General features: G+C 41.4%; 2 long non-coding RNA genes across 2 annotated transcripts in view; one reads left to right on the top strand and one right to left on the bottom strand.

Annotated features, from left to right (window-relative positions):
* LOC110219668 (uncharacterized) overlaps nucleotides 1-13,653 on the top strand; it is a 37,877-nt gene extending 24,224 nt beyond the window's left edge. Inside the window, exon 3 of the long non-coding RNA XR_013486865.1 lies at nucleotides 13,515-13,653. This is a non-coding gene — a long non-coding RNA (uncharacterized LOC110219668). The remainder of the gene's footprint in view (nucleotides 1-13,514) is intronic.
* Nucleotides 1-21,472, bottom strand: part of LOC110219659 (uncharacterized) — a 72,812-nt gene that overhangs the window by 30,359 nt on the left and 20,981 nt on the right. The gene's annotated exons all lie outside the window — the stretch shown is intronic.

Here is a 21,472-nt window from a genome sequence, read left to right as displayed (position 1 = left end):
AGACAAAGCAAAAGCAAAAATAGATCTAATCAAAAGAGATAAAGGAAACTACATTCTAAAAGGCACCATAGACAATGAAGTAATATCATTACTTAAACATATATGCACCAAATGGTATAGCATCCAAATTCTTACAGGAGAAGTTCAGGGAGTTACAGGAAGAAATAGACAGCAAAACCATACTAGTGGGGGACCTGAACCTCCCCCTCTCTGCACTAGATAAGTCTAACCACAAAATAAACAAGAAAGAAGTTAAGGAGGTGAATAGAACATTAGAAAAGTTAGGTATGATAGACCTCTGGAGAAAACTGAATGGGGATAGAAAGGAATATACTTTTTTCTCAGCAGTACATGGCACATACACAAAAATTGACCATGTACTAGGGCATAAAAACCTCACAATCCAATGCAGAAAGGCAGAAATATTAAATGCATCCTTTTCAGATCATGATGCAATAAAAATTATATGTAATAAAGGGCCATGGAAAGATAGACTAAAAAATAATTGGAAACTAAATAATCTAATCCTAAAAAATGATTGGGTCAAACAACAAATCATAGAAACAATCAATAATTTCATTCAAGAGAATGACAATAATGAGACAACATACCAAAACCTATGGGATGCAGCGAAAGCAGTTCTTAGGGGAAGTTTTATATCTCTAAATGCTTACATAAATAAAATAGAAAAAGAGGAGATTAATGAATTGGGCATACAACTAAAAAAACTAGAAAAAGAACAAATTAAAAATCCTCAACTAAACACCAAATTAGAAATATTGAAAACCAAAGGAAAAATTAATAAAATTGAAATTAAGAAAACTATTGAACTAATAAATAAAACTAAGAGCTGGTTTTATGAAAAAAACAATAAAATAGATAAGCCTTTGGTTAATTTAATTAAAAAAAGAAAGAAGAAAACCAAATTACTAGTATCAAGAATGAAAAGGGTGAAGCTACCACCAAGGAAGAGGAAATTAAAACAATAATTAGGAATTATTTTGCCCAACTATATGCCAACAAATTTGACAATCTTAGTGAAATGGATACATATTTACAAAAATATAAATTGCCCAGATTAACCGAAGAGGAAGTAAAATACTTAAATAACCCCATCTCAGAAAAAGAAATTGAACAAGCCATTGATGAACTCCCTAGGAAAAAATCTCCAGGGCCAGATGGATTTACATGCGAATTCTATCAAACATTTAAAGAACAATTAATTCCAATACTATATAGACTATTTGGGAAAATAGGTGAAGAAGGAGTCTTACCAAATTCTTTTTATGATACAAATATGGTGTTGATACCTAAACCAGGAAGAGTCAAAATAGAGAAAGAAAATTATAGACCAATTTCTCTAATGAATATAGATGCAAAAATTTTAAACAAAATACTAGCAAGTAGATTGCAGCAACTTATCACAAGAATAATACACTATGACCAGGTAGGATTTATACCAGGAATGCAGGGTTGGTTCAATATTAGGAAAACTATCAGCATCATTGAGCATATCAACACAAAACCAACAGAAACCACATGATCATCTCAATAGATGCAGAAAAAGCTTTTGATAAAATACAACACCCATTCCTATTAAAAACACTAGAAAGCATAGGTATAAATGGAGTCTTCCTTAAAATAATAAATAGCATATATCTAAAACCTTCAGCAAGCATTATATGTAATGGGGACAGGCTAGAAGCATTTCCAATAAGATGGGGTGAAACAAGGATGTCCATTATCACCACTGTTATTCAATATTGTACTGGAAATTAGCTTTAGCAATAAGAGAAGAAAAAGAAATTGAAGGCATTAGAATAGGCAAAGAAGAAACAAAGCTATCACTCTTTGCAGATGACATGATGATATACTTAGAGAATCCTAGAGAATCAAGTAAAAAACTACTTGAAATAATAAACAACTTTAGCAAAGTTGCAGGCTATAAAATAAACCCACATAAATCATCAGCATTTCTATATATTACCAACAAAGCCCAACAGCAAGAGATAGAAAGAGAAATCCCATTTAAACTTACTGTAGACATTATAAAATATTTAGGAGTCTACCCCGAAACAAACCCAGGAACTCTATGAACACAATTACAAAACACTTTTCACACAAATAAAATCAGATCTAAATAATTGGAAAAACATCAGTTGCTCATGGGTAGGCCGAGCTAATATAATAAAAATGACAATCCTACCTAAGCTAATTTACTTATTCAGTGCCATACCAATCAAACTACCAAAAATTATTTTATAGAGTTAGAAAAAATAATAACAAGATTCATTTGGAAAAACAAAAGGTCCAGAATATCAAAGGAACTAATGAAAAGAAATGCAGGGGAAGGTGGCCTAGCAATTCCAGATCTTAAATTGTATTATAAAGCAGCAATCATCAAAACTGCTTGGTACTGGCTAAGAAATAGGGAGGTGGATCAGTGGAATAGGTTAAATATGCAAGACACAGTAGTCAATGACTATAGTAATCTATTATTTGATAAACCCAAAGACCCCAGCTTCTGGGATAAGAACCCACTCTTTGAAAAAAACTGCTGGGAAAAACTTGGAAAGAGTATGGCAGAAACTAGGCATAGACCCAAATCTCACACCATATACCAAAATAAAGTCAAAATGGGTTCATGACTTTATAAAGGCTGATACCATAAGTAAACTGGGAGAACAAGGAATAGTTTACCTATCAGATCTATGGAGAACAGAAGAATTCATGACCAAACAGGAGATAGAGAACATTATGAAAAGCAAAATGGATAATTTTGATTACATTAAATTGAAAAGTTTTTGCACAAACAAAGCCAATGCAACTAAGATTAGAAGGAAGGTAGAAAATTGGGAAAGAATTTTTACAACCAGTCTCTCTGATAAAGGCCTCATTTCTAAAATATATAGAGAATTAAGACAAATTTATAAGAACACAAGCCATTCCCCAATTGATAAATGGTCAAAGGATATGAACAGACAGTTCTCAGATGAAGAAATTAAAGCCATCTATAGTCATATGAAAAAATGCTCTAAATCGTTATTGATTAGAGAAATGCAAATCAAAACAACTCTGAGGTACCACATCACACCTATCAGATTGGCCAACATGACAAAACAGGAAAATGATAAATGTTGGAGAAGATGTGGGAAAATTGGAACACTAATACATTGTTGGTGGAGTTGTGAAATGATCCAACCATTTTGGAGAGCAATTTGGAACTATGCCCAAAGGACTACAAAAATGTGCATACCCTTTGATCCAGCAATAGCACTTCTAGGGCTATATCCCAAAGAGATCAAACAAATGGGAAAAGGACCCACATGTACAAAAATATTCATAGCAGCTCTTTTTGTGGTGGCAAAGAATTGGAAATTGAGAGGATGCCCATGAATTGGGGAATGGCTGAGCAAGTTGTGGTATATCAATGGAATAGAATACTATTGTGCTATAAGAAATGATGAACAGGCTGACTTCAGAAAAACCTGGAAAGACTTGTATGGTCTGATGCTGAGTGAAGTGAGCAGTACGTAAAAACAGCCACATTGTGCCATAACTAATATTGTTAAACTGAACCCTTCTCAGAATTACAAGGATCTAAGACATCTCCAGAGGCCTCGGGATGGAAAATGCTGTCCACATCCAAAGGAAGAACTATGGAAGTTGAATAGCTATCACATATTTTTACCTTCTGTTAAGTTTTGTTTCATCTTTCTGATGGTTCCTCCTATTGGTTTTAATTTTTACTTACAACTTCACTGATGTGAAAATATGTTTAATGGGTTTGTAAATGTAAAGCCTATAACAGATTGTGCTGCATCTTGGGAAAGGGTGGGGGGGGAGAAAAATTTTCAACTCAAAAGAATATGGAAGTGATAGTTGATAAATCAAAATAAATTAATAGAAGAAAAAAAAGGGGAAAAAAGAAAGAAGCTAAGGTTTCTTCAAGATGGTATAGGGGAAAGAGCACTGTCCCTGGAGTCCAGAGATCTGGGTTCCAATTTTACCTCTGACACTATTTATGTGATCCTGGTCATGCTTAACTCCTTTATGCCTTAGTTTCTCCATCTGTAAAATGAGGGGTTTGGGCTACATACATAATGACTTCCAAGTTCCCTTCCAGCCCTAGATCTAAGATCCTATGACCTGAGTTCAAATCTCTGCTCTGGCATTTATTACCAGCAACACCTTGGTCAAGTTATGTAGCCTCTCTGTTCCTAAGTCCCCTTTTCTGTAAAATAAGAGTGTTGGAGTAGGCAATTCTTAAGGTCCTTTCCAGCTTTGGATCTGCTTGGTGTTGCTCAGTTCCTGGCCAGAGAGAGCAAAGCCTTGAGTCTGAACTTGGCATTTGTCTCTGAGTTCCAAAACCACAGAGGCAGCAGGCAAGGAGTTGGAGAATTAAGTTAGTTAAGTGTGAATAAGCATGATACCAGCATGATAGCAGGGGACATTTTACTTGAATTATGTTCAAAGCTCCCAGCCAAAGGAAGGGTGGAGCTCATTCATCAAGCTTTTGAGATATTTCTGGCTCTGAGTGGACACTGGCATCATTTCCTAGCTCATGGACAAAAGGCATCTAATAGTCTTCTGACATGGCATGCCTCCATGACATGGATTTGCATTTTATACTCAGAGTACCAGCAGTAGTAAAAGATGCTAACAACAACAGCAAGATAAGAAGCTCCCTTCTTAGTTACCCATGCCTTCACTGAATTGCAGTTTGAATATTACAATTAAAAGGGATGCCAGGGGACATTTAGTCCAACTTGGACCTAAAATGGAGCTTTGCAACATCCCCAGCCCCTACCCAAAGACTCCTGGTGAAGATATCTGGTTTCTACTGATTCAGCCCATCCCACTTTCAGACAGCTCTCGTCTGGGGACATTTTTCTTTCCATCAAACTTAAATTTTCCTCTTTGTAATTTACCCATTGGCTCTAAGCCTGTCCTCTATGACCAAGGCATGAAGCAGGATGAAATGTCTGAGACACTGGATGACAGAGAGAACCTCCAAAGAGATCTTGACAGGTTAGAATGTTGGGCAATCTTAATAAGATGAAATCCAATAGGGATAAATGTAAAAGCTTACAATTAGGTGCTAAAATTCAGCTTCAAAAGTAAGAAATGAGGGAGGCATGTTGAGACAACAGTTTGTATGGGGGAAAAAATCTGGGGGATTTGGAGGACTGCAGTCTCAATATGAGTTCACAGTGTGATGTGGACACTAGAAAGCTAATGTGAACATGGCCATAGCTTCAAGGAAGAGGAAGGTGATAATCTCACTGTATTAGTGAATGCCCAGTGCCCTTGTTAGATCACTTTTGAGATATTGGGTTGCATTCTAATAATGACATTTCAGGAAGAATATTGAGAAGCTGGGCTGTGTCCGAAGGAGGACAACCAGAACAGTAAAAGATCTTGAGTCCATGTCATAGGAGGATAGGTTGAAGAACCTGAAGATGAGAAGACTCATGTCATGATGGTTGAGTTAAAGTCCTCCAATGGCTGTTAGGTGGCAGAAGTCTTTCTCTATTTGGTCTCAGAGCTCAGAACAAGGAGCCAAAATTGCAAATCGCAAAGAGATAGATTTAGGCTTGATATTAGGGAAAACTTCTTAACCATTAGAGTTATCCAAAAGTAGAATGAGTTGCCTTAAGAGGTGGTGGGTTCCTATTCCTTGAAAGTCTTCAAGCAGAGGCTAGTTGACCCTTTATTTGAAGTGTTTATATAGTCAAGATTTCTTACATATGTGGGTTAGACATTAGATTAAGGTGGTTTATATGATTCTGTGAATCCTATTCTCTCTTCCAGTCAGTCAGTCAACAAACATTTATTAATCACTTACCCTGTCTCAGAGATACAAATACAAGCAAAAAGAAAGATGGTCCCTATCCTCAATGAGCTTACATTCTAATGGTAATTAGAAAGGGAAAGTATAGACTGTAAGTAGCTTGGTAAGAAATAAAGGGATGGCTGACTGGTGCATTCTCCTTAAACAAAGATCCTGGGAGGAGCCATCCAGTCACATGGAAGAACCATGGAGGCAGTGCATGCACATCACAGTTCTTCAGATACTGAAGATGGCTCTCAATTCCCCTGCATTTCTCTTCTCCAGGCAAACATCCTCAGTTCCTTTACCTAGCCTCAAAACTTGAGATTGCTTTTTGACTCTTTCTTCTCCATTAACATCCAATAAGTCCCTCAGACCCTTTCAATTCCACCTAAACGATATTTTTCCATCTGTTCCCTTCTCTCCACTAACATTGACATCACCCTCATTGGCGCCATCGTTATCTCTTGGGTGGATTCTTTCAATAACCTCTTGACTGGTCTCCCTTCCCCCAGGTTCTCTCTTCTCTAATCCATCCTTCACACAGCTACCAAAATAATCTTTCTAATGCACAGGTCTACTTGAACTCAAAAATCCTCTGCTCAAAAATCTTCAGTGGCTCCCTATTGCCCTTAGGATAAAATTCAAACTACTTAGCCTGGCACTTAAGACTCTCCAAGAAAATGTTTTACATGACTGAACATGCATAACCTATATCTGATTGCTTACCTTCTCATGGAGTGGGGGAGTAGGGGAGGGAGAGAGAGAATTTGGAATGCAAAACCTTAAAAAAATGTTCAAAATGTAATTGGGGGAAAATAAAAATGTTATATATTTTAAAAAGACCTTCCAAGAAGAGGGCAACAAGAATGATGGAAGAGACTTGAGTTCATGGGGGAGGATGGGGAGGATTGGCTGAATGAACTGGGGATGCTTACTCTGACAAGAAGAAAAGACTTAGAAGGATCATGAGAATGATCTTCAATTATTTCAGTCTTCAATCAATATCATATCTAATAGAAACTAGGATTGTTCTAATTGGTCCCAGAGGGCAAAGGTAGAAACAACAGGTAGAAGTTTCAAAAAGACATTTTAGACTGGACAAAAGGAAAAAAATTTTAATAATTTGAGGTATCCCCAAGTGGAATAGACAATCTTAGGAGATAATGAGTTCCAGCTCTCCTTCCTCACCTCCCTTCTTTGGAGGTATTCAAATGCTGCTGCTGCTGTTTGTCCTTCATTCTTGAAGAGGACCATGACATCAGGGAGATGCTGCCCTGGCTTGTAAGTGAATTAGATTAAAGTGAGAGAGGACTGTGCAAAAGTCACCAGCCTCACTTTCTCCTCCAGAGCCATCTGGGTGCAGTGGCTAGATACAGATCAGGATGACTGAATATGGCCCAGGAGGCAGTGAGGGACCTTGGCCTTTTCAAGCTAAGGTTTTTAACAGGTCTCAGTTTGAGCCAATGCTCATTCAGTGATTAAGGCTTAATAAGAAATGAGGCAGAGAATGGCCTCTTTACAGAAGAAGAAGAAGAAGAAGAAGAAGAAGAAGAAGAAGAAGAAGAAGAAGGAGGAGGAGGAGGAGGAGGAGGAGGGGAGGAGGAGGAGGAGGAGGAGGAGGAGGAGGAGGAGAGGAGAGGAGGAGGAGGAGGAGGAGGAGGAGGAGGAGGAGGAGGAGGAGGAGGAGGAGGAGGAGGAGGAGGAGGAGGAGGAGGAGGAGGAGGAGGAGGAGGAGGAGGAGGAGGAGGAGGAGGAGGAGGAGGAGGAGGAGGAGGAGGAGAAAAAGAGTTTTCTGGCCAAAACAGAAACAATCGCTATTTACATTCACTCTGAGCCATTGTGGCTTAAACAATGACCAAATGGGGCTTGACTTAGGACCTACTGTTTAAGGCATGGTCTTTAAGAAAAAAATAGTTTCTGAAATCAAAATTTACATTCCTTTGAGCAGAGCACCTAGAGACAAGGGTATGATACCCTATGTGAACAGGAGTATGAGATATTTAACTGTTGTTAAGTACTTCCAAGGGTCCCATGGGGAAAGGCATTAGGCTTAGGATCATAGGATTCAGAGCTGAAAGGAACCTCAAAGACCATCTAGGGCCCCTGTCTTATTTTACAGATGAGGAAACTGAGGGTAGGGGCTTAGGTGACTTGTCTAAGGTCATCAAAGTAGTTCCAGAGGCAGAATTTGCACTCAGATCTCCTACTCCAGAGCAGGTATTCTTTCTTTCTCCATTGTACTCTAATACCCTTTTCTCATTATTTGGCTCCAGAGGGCAGAAACAGCAACAATGATGAAAAGCTGTATTGAGGCAAGATTTAGGCTAGATTCAAGGAGAAACGAACAACAAGAGTGATTCAGAAGTGTGAGGAAATAGGGTCTCCCACAGGGGAGGGCTTCAGAAGCTGACCCCTTCTCAGGTGGTGAGAGCAGGGTTCCTCTTTGGGTCTGCTTGGACTGCTATGTGGCTGCCAAGGTCCCATCCCACTCTGGGATTCTGGGATTGAGTCTATGGGAACCACATTAAAGGGGACCCCTTGTTCCTTAAGAAAGCAGAGAACTACTTGTTCTGCTGCTAGTTGTGCTGCCAGGCAGGCAACTATTTAGACTATAAAAACTTAAATTAGAACTTTACAGAGACTCTACAATCTTTAGAGCATGCATTCGGACTCCTCTCATCTTGTCCTTTCTTGCTCCAAAGCATCTTCAGTTCCCACCAGGGACTGATTTGGATTTAGTCAAAGGACCGAACTTGAGGACCTAGAGGGCCACGTGTGGCCTCAAGGCCAACGGTTCCCCACCCCTGGACTAGACAGCTTCTCAGGTCCATTCCAGATACAGATGTAATGATCCCATGATCTATGTTCCTAACAACCCTAGCGGACAGAGATGCCTCATCCCCACTTTTCTTTTGACCAGTCCTGTGATTTCATAGTTTAGGGATCTCCCAGTAAGGACGCCCCCCATCAGTAAGATCTCTGGGGGCAGGGACTGTCTTTTGCCTATTTTTGTATCCCTAGCACTTAGCATAGTGCCTGGCACATAGTAGGTGCTTAATAAATGTTTATTGATTGATTGTTCAGCAGTTTGTAACAGTCTTGTCATTGAAAGTCATTGAAAGATGAGCTACCCAGGGTCCCATAGTTAGCATGCATTAGAAATAAGGGTAAGCGCAGGTCTTCCTGATTCTGAGGCCAGCTGTCCTCACTGCCTTGATATTCCCACTTTACAGATGAGGAAACTGAAACTCAAAGAGGAAGTGACTTGCCTGTGGGCACATAGTAGCTAAATGTCAGAGATGAGATTTGCACCTAGTTACCTCCTGACTCTGACTCCAGGGCTCTTCCCACTCTACCGCACAGAAGCAGTTGGAATTAAGGGCTGAGAACCACTGGTACAGATCCTTCCTGATCATTAGTCTCTTTTATATATTGCAGTTATTTGTGTACCTGCCCAGTCCTCCAATTAGACTATAAACTACATGAAGGCAGGCGATGTATTGGCTTCTTTCATCTTTCTATCCCTAGTGTCCTGCATGCTCTGTCACCACTTAGAGTTGGCTTTGCCAAAAAGGATAGGCAAGGCAGTTGCGGGAGCTTTCTAACTGAGGGGTGGACCTACCTGCGTGGGGCTGGATATATGGGCAGCTAGGTTACTGCCTGAAGAAGGAGCTGAGTTCAAATCTGGCCCCAGACACTTACTATCTGTGTGACCCTGGGCAAGTCACTTTAACCTCTGTTTGCCTCAGTGTCCTCAACTGTAAAATGCGGATAATAACAGCACCTGCCTGCCAGTGTTGTTATGAGGATCTAATGAGATAACAATTTGTAAGCTCTTAGCACAGTGCCTAGTACATTGGTAACTACTGCATAAATGTTAGCTATTATATAAACATGCAGATGTCCTCACAGTCAAGTGCAGCAAATTGAGACAATTCTTTGCCTAGCTCAATGACCCAATGCCCTGTTATTTGCACTGGTACCAAATGAGGGGATGCAGGATGAACCAGATGTAAAAGCACTATTTCTGAAGTCAGAGGACCTGGGTCCAAATGCTACTGTGGGCAGCTCTCTTAACCTCTCTGGCCTCAGTTTCCTTGTCTGCAAAGTGAAGGGCTTGGACACAGATGGCTTTAAAGTCCCTTCCAACTTTACAGCTGTGACTCTATGACTGCATCACAATCTGAACCCCGAGCCTTGTCTCTCACTGGTCTTCTCAGACCTTGTGATTTCAGTGCATCTGCTTCAGTTCATGGCTCCCATCTCTGGCCCTTTAGGCTCCAAAACTAGTCACAGCTCTTGATCCTGTCCTATTCCCACTGAGATACTGCCCCCTAACAAGACAGGTAACTCCCTCCCTATCTCTCTCCCCCCACCAACCCAACCCATTCTCTCAAAACTGAGGAAGCTTCAGTCCATCAGCCCCATAGAACCTGCTCAACCACGAAGGCTCCAGACCAAGCCTTACTCAGGTTGGGGCAGGGGGATCTGCATGGCTTTGCCCACCATCATGGGAATGTTGAATGACATTGAATCCAACCAGAGAGAGACATAAGGAAAGCATCCCTGGTGCCTGTTAGCACTATCCAGAAGTCCCTCACCAAAGAAGCTTCACACAAAAGTCTCTCCTAAGCCCGAGGACACCAGCTGAGTATGTGGCAGTGAGACCTTGACAATGCTGAGGGCTGGCCTCATAAGAGAGGGCTCTTTTGGCAGAGGACTTGAAGAGAAGTCTCTCCTGAGGTGCCTTGGTGAGGATGGCTGGAGCTTGGTGAGGTCTCAGGGTACCATCTTGCAGCTCACTCTAGGGCACAGTTCCTCCTGTGAGTCGCTTGGTCCACTCAGTCAGGTGGCCACCTCCCCTGCCCCCTATCCTCAGAAAGCTCCCTCACTGGTCACTGCCAAGCAACTAGATGCTCTCCTACACCCTTGACTTAAAATAACCATGCAGATGGAGTGTGGCACCCAAAATGAGGGCAAGAGGAAAAGGGTTTTTTTTATTTTTGATGAGGCAGTGGGGTTAAGTGACTTGCCCAGGGTCACACAGCTAGTGAGTGTTACGTGTCTGAGGTCAGATTTGAACTCAAGTCCTCCTGACTCCAAGGGCAGAGCTCTATCCACTGTGTCACCTAGCTGCCTTCTAGAAAAAGTATGCTCTAACCCCCCGCCGGTCTGCTGTTAATGAGAGCCCTTCAGAAAGCCAGGTGAGAACATGTCAGAAGTCCATCCTACTGACTGCAGACAAATGAGGTTACAGACATTTTGGTAGAGGAGACAGCATTCAGAAAATAATTTAAAAATATGGTCAGTCACTTACTGATAAATATTTGACTATTAATGATGCCTACAGGAGAATGGTTATAGCCACAGCCCCACCAGTACCCCCTTCCCCAGAGCAGCAGTGGGATGGAAGGAAGAGAACATTGAACTTGGGAGGCAGGGGGACCTGGGTTTGAATCCTAGCTCTGGCGTTTGTTAGTGGAGGGATCCTGAGGCTGTCACTGGTTGAGCCTCAGTTTCCTCATCTGTAAAGTAATAAGATTTAGAGCTGGAAAGGATCACAGACTCTCAGGTCTGGAAAGGATCTCCAGGACTGCCTCAAACCACAGCTGAACAAGAATCCACTGTTCACAGAAAGTGGCCATCTGGCTTTCGATTGAAGACCACTGGTGCCCTAAGTCACAGGATCAAAGATTTTAAGTTGGAAGGGGTTTCACAGGCCATCTGGTTCAACTCTTCCTTTTTATAGATGGAGAAACTGAGGCCATAGAGGTTAAATGACTTATAAAATCATAAGATCATAGATCAGAAACTAGAAGAGACATCAGTGGTCAGAAAACACATATTATAACAATAATTTTTAAGAATAGGTAGCATTTACATACAGTAATGCTTACTATGTGCTAGTGATGCTTTTATATATTTATATAGTGCTTGCTGTGTGCTAGGTACTTTACAATTACTATCTCATTTGATTCTTTAGACATCCCTGGGAGGTAGGTGCTATTATTACTCCCATTTTACAGATGAGGAAACTAAAGCAAATGGAAGTTAAGTGACTTGCCTGATAAGTAACACTAATAAGTCTCTGAGTACACAGTCTCCTCTGTGCACTGTGGCACCCCCAAGCTGCCTATAGAGGTGAAAAGGACCTAAGAGGTCCTCTAGTCTTATCTCCTCATTTTTCAGATAAGGAAACTGAGGCCTAGGGTTGCCCAAAGTCACAGGTAGGACTTGAACCCAGGTCCTCTGATTCAGAAGCCAATGCATTTTTCATTATACACTGCAACCTTTCACCCAGGGGGCCAGACATTCTTGGCCTATGATCTACTGTAAATATCTACTGTAAAGCTCCCATTTTACAGAGTAGGAAGCTAAGGCCCAGATAAGTAAAGGACTTGCCCAAGATCAGAGTATATTCATTTCTAGCCAAAATATTTAAAAAGAGTATGCTAATGGTAATTTACATTTATATAGCATTTTCACATCTATACAATGCTTTCTGCCTGAGGTAGTATTTATCTCCATTTTACAGATGAAGAAAGTGAGGTTTTGAGCAGGTTACTTGCCTATTATGACCTAGCCAGCAGTGTGAGGCAGAATTTTGGCCCAGCATCTTGTGACTTCAAATCCAGAGTTCTCTCCACTCTGCTCCATCAAAGTCTTAACTGTGCCAGCCTCAGATGGACTGACTAGTAACTTGGTTAACGAATAAGATAGCTTTCCCTCTCAAGCCTGGGAGCAGAAGAGATTTTTCTCATGCCAATATGATTCTTTAATTCACTTCCTTAAAGCAAAAAAATTCTCCCCTTGGATAGGTAGAATGTGACAGAGAGGCAGCTAGATAGAGCCATAGCACACAGAACACTGGGTCTGGAGTCGGGAAGATCTGAGTTCAAATCCTACCTCAGACACTGACTAGCTGTGTGACCCTGGGCAAGTCTCTTAACTTGTTTGCTTCAGTTTCCTCAACTGTAAAATGGGGATAATAACAGCACCTAACTCCCAGGGTTGTTGTGGGAGTCAAATGAGATAGTATTTGTAAAGTGCCATATGCATTGTAGGCATCATATAAATGTGAGTTATTAGTATTACAAAGACCAGACTTTACCTTTGACCATATCTTGTCATAATTTAGATTGAGCAAGCTGAGGGAATTATTGATGGTGCTGCTGGGGCCCTGAACAAGCTGCTTAGACTCTAGATCTCAGATTCCTGGCCTATAAAGGAAGGGAATTCAAAGAGATGTTCTCTAAGGTTTCCACTAGCTCTAACATCATATGACTCCCTCACTTTTGAAAGCAGCCTGGGCAAACATATCCCCAGGATGTCAGGCCAGTGGGCAGTTTCTGAGGGCTCGGGTCACTGCTGGCTCTTCACCCCTCTTCCTGCCCTCTTCCTCAGAAACTAACATGGAAATAACTTCAGAAAAGGGGCATCATTCCCTTTGGCTTTGCCACTGCACCCTAAGGAGTAGGGGGCTTGGCGAGGGTAGGGACTGGGAGGGGGTGGCTTTCCTTCTGACTTGGGGGCTGACACCTCCTATATGTACTGTACTATCTCTTCCATTAGAACGGGAGCTTCTCATGAGCAGACATTTGTATCCCCAACGCTTTGCACACAGTAAGTGTTTAATAAATTCTTATTTATTCATTATCCCTTTTCCCTCCTGGAAAAGTACAAGAATTGCAAGTGGTGGAATGGAAACAGTACCAGATTGGCAGGCAGCAGACACAGGTTCACACACCACGACCATGGATGAGTATGTCCTACAACTTCTCTGATCCTCCATTCCTTAATTTGTAAAATGGGAATAATGACACTGTAAGTAAGGTTGATTTTAGTGTGGATAACGTGGATTTTTGTTACTCTTTCTTAGAGTTTAGTTTCCTAGGATCCATAGCCATAACAATCTCTAGTTTTCCAGGTGTGAGATAATATTTCTCACAGCCACGGTTTGTAAACATCTCCACAACGCTGTTGTTGCAGTGAGATATAGGGATGAAGTAATGTAAAATTGAGGCTATTGTTGGTAATATGCCTTCTTTGTCTGTTGCCCTATAAATCAAGTGGGCACTGGTCAGTAAGTGTGGAATAGGAATGCGCATGAGGGATATGCATTCGTGATTGCCTTGATCGGCCCCCGTCAAGGCTTGGGGGGGAATCTGTGTTTGCCTCAACTGGCCCCCATTCAGACTTAGGAGATGAGGAATTGTACTCCTATTCTCACTTCTTTTTTCATTTTTCGTTAGGAATTATTTGGGACAGGTAGGTGGCATGGTGGATAGAGCACCGGGCCTGGAGTCAGGAAGACTCATCTTTCTGAGTTCAAATCTGATCTCAGACACTTACTAGCTGTGTGAACCATGGGCAAGTCACTTAACCCTGTTTGCCTCAGTTTCCATCTGTGTAAATGAACTGGAAAAAGAAACGGCAAGCCACTCCCACATCTTTGCCAGAAGACCCCACATGGGGTCATGAAGAGTCAGTCACAACTGAAATGACTGAACGACAATTTCTAGCAAGCAGTACAGTGCCTCAAATATAGTAGGGCTTAACAAGTATTTATTGAATCAAAACGTATATCCCTTGCACATACATAACTTATATCAAAATGCTCACTGTCTTAGGCAGAGGGAAAGAGAAAATTTGCAGCTCAAAATTTATATAAGAAATGAATGTTTAAAAAAAATGTATCCCTCTTTCAATATATCGGGTGGGCACTATAGGCACAAAAATGCAATATAGTCAGTCAACAAATGTTTATTAAGTACCTACTACGTGCCAGGTAATTGTACTAAGTTCTGAGGCTATAAAAAGAGGCAAAAAACCCAATCCCCAACCTTCTAAGCCCACCATCTATTCTGCCTTTATGCCCTGCAATCTCCTGGCACTGGCATGTTAACTACTCACATAATTTAAGGAGTCCTGGGCCTTGCCAAATGCCCCACAGCAGGGATTTTCTCCTTTCCATTAGAATTTGAGTTCCTTGAGAGGTGGAGCCATCTAACTTTTTCTATTTGTGCCCCCAGTAATTGGCATAGTGCTTAGCATACGGTAAGTGCTTGACATATGTTCATTCATTCATTGCTTTGCTTTGCTGGTCTTTTTTACTTAATTTTTTTCTTTTTACAACAAGGATGGGCGATCAATGAGTGAGTGGTTAGCCTCTTCCAGTTCGAAATTCTATGGTCCTATGAAAACTGTGAACAAGAGGCCTTGAGAAATATGACTATGCCTGGAAAATCTAGGAAGAGCCAGAGGAAAAACAAATAAACAGAGACAAGGTCAAAGCAGCTGGCAAAGAAGAAAGAACATAATACTACTCAGGTGGAGAGGAAGAGGTGACAGGGAATGGATAGGACCAGGGCCAGCTACCGGAAACTGGGTTGGGTTGGGGTGTTTCAGCCTGAGGTCAAAGCAAACCATGAGCTAGAGAAATAAATGATCAAGGGAGGGATAGGAGGAATGATTTGGAATTAAAAGCAGGTTAGGTACTGAAGAAGCAACCAATCTGGGAGCCAGGCAAGAAGAAAGGAGATTGGATTCCTAATCCCAATCCTAGAGGTGAATTGTAAAACAGAGAAGTTAAGCAGACATAGAGAAAGTGGGCATTATCCCAGGTAAGGGAGTAGGATCTGACCACAGGACAAAGCAGCTTGAGCTAAGATTCCTTCCAGGGACCTCATCTTTATCCTTCATTCTGGGAGGGGACGCTGTGGGCAACAAGGTGATGCAACAGACAGGGCACTGAGCTTGGAGTCAGGAAGACCTGACCTCAGATCCAGCCCGAGATGCTTACTAGTTGTGTGACCCCGGACAAATCGCTTCACCTCTGTTTGCTTCCAATTGCTCAACTGTAAAATGGGGATAATAAAAGCAGACAGGTCCCAGGGTTGTTAGGAGAACCAAATTAATAATATCTATCAAACACCTAGCACAGTGCCTGGCAAATAGCATATAAATATTATTCATTTAAGTTATTGTATTATAAATTAAAATATTATTATTTAATATTATGTAAATGCTTGTTTCCTTCCTGGACCAGATGACCTCTAATATGCTTCTAACCCCGAATCTATGATTCTAAATTATTATTCTCCCCATTTCACAGATTAGAAAATTCAGTAAAGTGACCTGTCCATTGTCTCCTAGCTAGCAAGCATGAGAATCAACATTTAAACCAATGGCCCTCCTGACTCACAGTCTGCTCTCTCTACTATACTATCCTATTTCTCTTGGCCACTGAACTTCCCACAACATCCTGCACAGGTGTCATCATGGGGTTCAATTACTCAATCGTCTCTGGGTTGCAGGACTGCCAGAAAACTAGGCCCACTCAAGGGCCGAGATTAACAATTTGGATCGAACTCTAGGCTTTCCCCTTCCATAACAACCTGTGTGTCTGGATCACTACGACTGCCCATCTCCAGCCCCCCTTCTCCCAGGACAATTCTAAGCTAAGCCGCTTAACAGGTTCGTTGTGACTAAACATGCCTGGAGCAAAGGCCTTTTCCAAGCTTACCCAGAATGTGCATGGGCTCTGGAAAGGCAGCTTGTGCTTTCAGCCTACTGGGGTGAAATGGGAAGGGGGAGGAGCGCATGACCTTGTTCAGGTGTCTCTCATCAATTCAGCAGCACAGAAGGTTCCCTTTACCCCAATGTACTTGGTATATTAGCCGGCACAGCAGGTGCACTCAGATCATTTATACCTGGGGAAGCTCATTTCAGCAACTAAACATATGCGACCCATCTGGAGGCAAATGGTGCGTTAGTCAGGAGGGGGGTCTGGTCAGGAGTACATACCTCATCAATGCCGCAGATCATTAAACTCATCCTGCCCATATGCCCGAGTACATTCACATGGAGGCCAGACCCTGCCTATCACGACGTGCAGAGGGCCGTGGGAGCACAGGGGCCCTGGAATGTGGGCACTGGCATGAGGCACCAGCCTTTGACCATGACTGCCCAAAGCCAGTGTCTGGATTCAGCCACTGCATCCCCGTAGGACTTTTTTTTAGGGGTGGAGGGAAGACGGAAAAGATGAGGGAGCTTTAAGGTGCAGAGCCAAGATGGCAGAGTGAAAGCAGTGACTTGTTTGAGCTCTCCCCCAAACTTCTCCAAATACCTGTAAAAAAAAATGGCTCTAAACAACTTCTAAAGCAGCAGAATCCACAAAAGGACAGAGTGAAGCAAAATTCCCAGCCCAAGACAACCTGGATGGTTGAGCAGAAAGGTATATCGCGCAGGGCTGGAAGAGGAGAGCAGTGGGGCATGGGCACGCAGGCCACAGCGAACCTGGAGCAGGCCTCAGAGGACTGAATCACAGGCAGCTGTGGTAGTTTCCAGACCTGTCAACCCCCTAACGCCAAAGACAACTTACAAGGTCAGTGGGAGAAGTCTGCTTCTGCGGTGAGAAAGGAGCTAGGTCTCAGCCTCAGTTCCCAAGCAACCGTGGCCCGGGGTTGGTGGCTGCGTCCTGAGCTTCCGGACCACAGATTGAGGGGAATTGGGTGGCTAATCAGAGGGGAATTGCAGGGATCTCTTTGCCAGTGCTGAGGCAGGAATCTCTTGCTTTGCCTGTGCTTAGATCTGGGTCACAGTTCCGGGCAGCAGTCTTGGGGCGAGGAGGAGCGCCAGCATGGTGGAGCTTGTAGTGGCTGGGGAAAGGAAATTCTCCTCACAGTTCCAAGACAGAAAAGACTGCCTGTGGTCACTCATACACCAGACCTCAGGCCAGAGCACAGCCACGCCCCTTATCATACCACCTTGGAAGAACTGAAAATTTACGGTATCTCTGAAAACAGCTGTACAAACCCCCAAAGCTTGGGGACAGTACATTCTCCACATTGGAAACAGACTCTTACCTTAACAAAGAGTTTAAAACTCAAGTAATTGGCTGGGATCATGAGCAAACCTCTCAAAAAGAGTTAGACTATATTGTCTTACTTTGGTGACAAAGAAGATCAAAACATACAACCAGAAGAAGACAACAAAGTCAAAGCTCCTACACCCAAAGCCTCCAAGAAAAATATGAATCAGTCCCAGGCCTTGGAAGAGCTCAAAAGGGATTTTGAGAAGCAAGTAAGAGAAGTAGAGGAAAAACTGGGAAGAGAAATGAGAGGGATGCAAGAAAATCATGAAAAACAAGTCAACAGCCTGCTAAAGGAGACCCAAAAAAATACTGAAGAAAATAACACCTTAAAAAATAGCCTAACCCAAATGGCAAAAGAGGTCCAAAAAGCCAATGAGGAGAAAAATGCCCTAAAAAGAAAAATTGGCCAAATGGAAAAGGAAGTCAAAAAAATTACTGAAGAAAATGCTTCCTTAAAAATTAGAATAGAGCAATTGGAAACTAGTGACTTAATGAGAAATCAAGACACTGTAAAACAAATCCAAAAGAATGAAAAATTAGAAAACAATGTGAAATATCTCATTGGAAAAACAACTGACCTGGAAAATAGATCCAGGAGAGAGAATTTAAAAGTTATTGGACTATCTGAAAGACATGATCAAAAAAAGAACCTAGACATCATCTTTCAAGAAATTGTCAAAGAAAACTGCCCTGATATATTAGAACCAGAGGGCAAAATAGAAATTGAAAGAATCCATCAATCTCCTCCTGAAAGAGATCCCCAAAGGAAAACTCCTAGAATATTGTAGCCAAATTCCAGAGTTCCCAGCTGAAGGAGAAAATATTACAAGCAGCCAGAAAGAAACAATTCAAGTATTGTGGAAAAACAATCAGGATAACACAAGATTTAGCAGCTTCTACATTAAGGGACCAGAGGGCAAGGAATATAATATTCCAGAGGGCAAAGGAGATAGGATTACAACCAAGAATCACCTACGCAGCAAAACTGAGTATAATCCTTCACGGGGAACAAATGGTCATTCAGGGAAATAGAGGACTTTCAAGCATTTTTGATGAAAAGGCCAGAGTTGAATAGAAAATTTGACTTTCAAATACAAGACTCACGTGGAACATGAAGAGGTAAACAGGAAAGAGAAACCATAAGAGACCTACTAAGGTTGCACTGTTTACATTCTTGAATGAAAAGATGATATTTATAACTCATGAGACCTTTGTCAGTATTAGGGTAGTTGGAGGGAAAAAATTATATGTATATACATACATATAATGGATAGATAGATAGATAGATAGATAGATAGATAGATAGATAGATAGATAGATAGATAGATAGGGCACAGGGTGAGTTGAAGATGAAGGGGTCGTATCTGGAGAATAAAATTATGGTGTGAGAGAGGATTATACTAGGAGAAGGAGAAATGGAGAAGTAGAACGAGGTAAACTATCTCACAAAAAAAAACAGAAAAGAAAAGGCTTTTACTGTGCAGGGGAAACGAAGGAAGGTGAGAGGGAATAAGTGAAAGTTATTCTCATAGGATTTGGCTTAAGGAGGGAATAACATACACACTCAATCAGATATGGAAATCTGTCTTACCCTACAGGAAAATGGGGGGGGGGAAGGGGACAAGAGAGCAGGGAGATGATAGATAGGAGGGCAGATTGGGAAAGGGGGTAATCAGAAGCAAATACTTCTGAGGAGGGACAGGGTCAAAAGAAATAATAGAATAAATGGGGGGGCAGGATAGGATTAAGGGAAACAGAGTTAGTATTTCACAACATGTCTACTACGGAAGTGTTTTGCATAACTGCACATGTATAACCTATATTGAGTTGTTTGCCTTTTCAATGACAGTGGGTGGGGAGGGAGGAAGGGAGAAAATTTGGAACCCAAAGTTTTAAAAATACATGTTTTTAAAAAAATTAAAATTAAAATTAAAAAAAAAAGATGAGGGAGCTTTAGAAAAGGGAGGGTTTCTAAACACTGCCATCTTATGCCCTCTTCCTTTTCTGTAAATGAGGAATTTTAACTGTCCCACCTACTCATGGAGGCTGAGAATTACACTCCCTGTGAGGTTCTAAACAGCAGAGCTTTACATAAAGCAGGGTGCCCAGAGCTTTGTTCCTGGGCACTGAAATTGAAAGAGCAGGAAAATTTCACACATACACACACACACACACACACACACACACACACACACACACACACACACATACCTTCAGCTACAAAGAAGTCACCAAGATTACTAAATTCTCCCCTCAGTCAACTAAATTTGGTTTAATTGCCTCGTGGTAGTTTTTTATTATATTTTCATACTAGCTCCAAACCATGTCCAAGCCACTAATAATAATAAAAATAACTAAAATTTATACATGCCAGGCACCATGCTAAGTTCCTTACAATCATAATCATTTGATCTTCACAACAACTGTGGGAGGTTGATACTATTATTATCAGCCCCATTTTACAGATGAGGAAACTGAGGCAACCAGAAGCAAAGGGACTTGCCCAGGGTCACACAGCTAGTGAGAATATCAGGCTAGATTCAAATTCAGGTCTTCCTAAATCTAGACCCAGACTCTATCAACTATACCATGCAGCTGCCTCAATAGGCTCCTCCTTTACCTCACACTGGAGCTCACATTCCTGCTTCTGTCACCTTGGGCTCTAAGTGAATTCTCACCTTATCTTGCTCAGAACTGGAACACCACTCCACTTCTGGGCCAGCTCTAACCCATGAAACTCAGCCAACCCCATGCTTCTGCGTTCCAGCTCTCACTCTCCTCAATCTGTTGTGTTTCCCCATCAAAAAGTAAGTTCTTTTGTTGAGCTGGTCCAGCCACTCTGGAAAGGCATTTGGAGCAGTGCCCAAAGTTACAGAATTGTGCACGTCCTTTGCCCCAAGAATAACACCACTAGACCAGAGAGATCAAAAGAAAAGGGAAAAGGACCTGTATATATGTGTGTGTATATATATATATATATGTGTGTGTGTGTGTGTGTGTGTGTGTGTGTATGTGTGAATATTTGTGTGTTTATATATTGTATGAATGTATATTTGTGTGTGTACATGTACATATATATATATATATATATATATATATATATATACACACAGTGTACATACACATTTATGGCAACTCCTTTTTCAGTAGCAAAGAACTGGGAAATCAAGGAAGTACCCATCAATTGGGGAACAGTTGGACAAATTCTGGTATACTAATGTAACAAAATGCTATTGTGCCATAAGAAATAGTTAAGGGACAGCATCAGTGAAAACTGGGAAGATTTATAGAAAGCTGGTGCAGAATGAAATGGGCAGAACAACAGAACAGTATGCTCAATAACAACATTGTAAAAACAAATACCTCTGAAAGACTTGGGAATCCTGATCCATGCAATGACCAGCCATGACCATTCCACAGGACTGATGATAAAGCCTGCTAGCCTAGTCCTGACACTCAAAGCTGTGGACTGAGACACATGTTTGAGGGGCATGGCACAGAGGAACTTGTTTTGCTCGACTACATGGGATATAAGAGTTTGTTTTTCTTTTTTAATGCTGGGGAATGGGAAAGAGAAAAAATAATTTTCATTGAAAAACATAAAGTTTAATTTATAAAAAAAAAGTTCTTTGAGGGTAGAGGCTATGTTGCTTACTTACATTCATTGCCTCAGGGCTAACTAAGCCCAGTGCTTAAAACAATTGCAAAAACTGAATAATAATAGCTGTTATTTCTGTAGCATTTGCTACGTACCAGGCACT

This window comes from Phascolarctos cinereus, unplaced genomic scaffold (genome assembly GCF_003287225.1).
Source record: "Phascolarctos cinereus isolate Bilbo 61053 unplaced genomic scaffold, phaCin_HiC Scaffold_5;HRSCAF=322, whole genome shotgun sequence".
NCBI classification, from domain to species: Eukaryota; Metazoa; Chordata; class Mammalia; order Diprotodontia; family Phascolarctidae; genus Phascolarctos; species Phascolarctos cinereus.
Note: the sequence above shows the minus strand (reverse complement) of the source record. Positions and strands in the feature narration are given on the sequence as shown.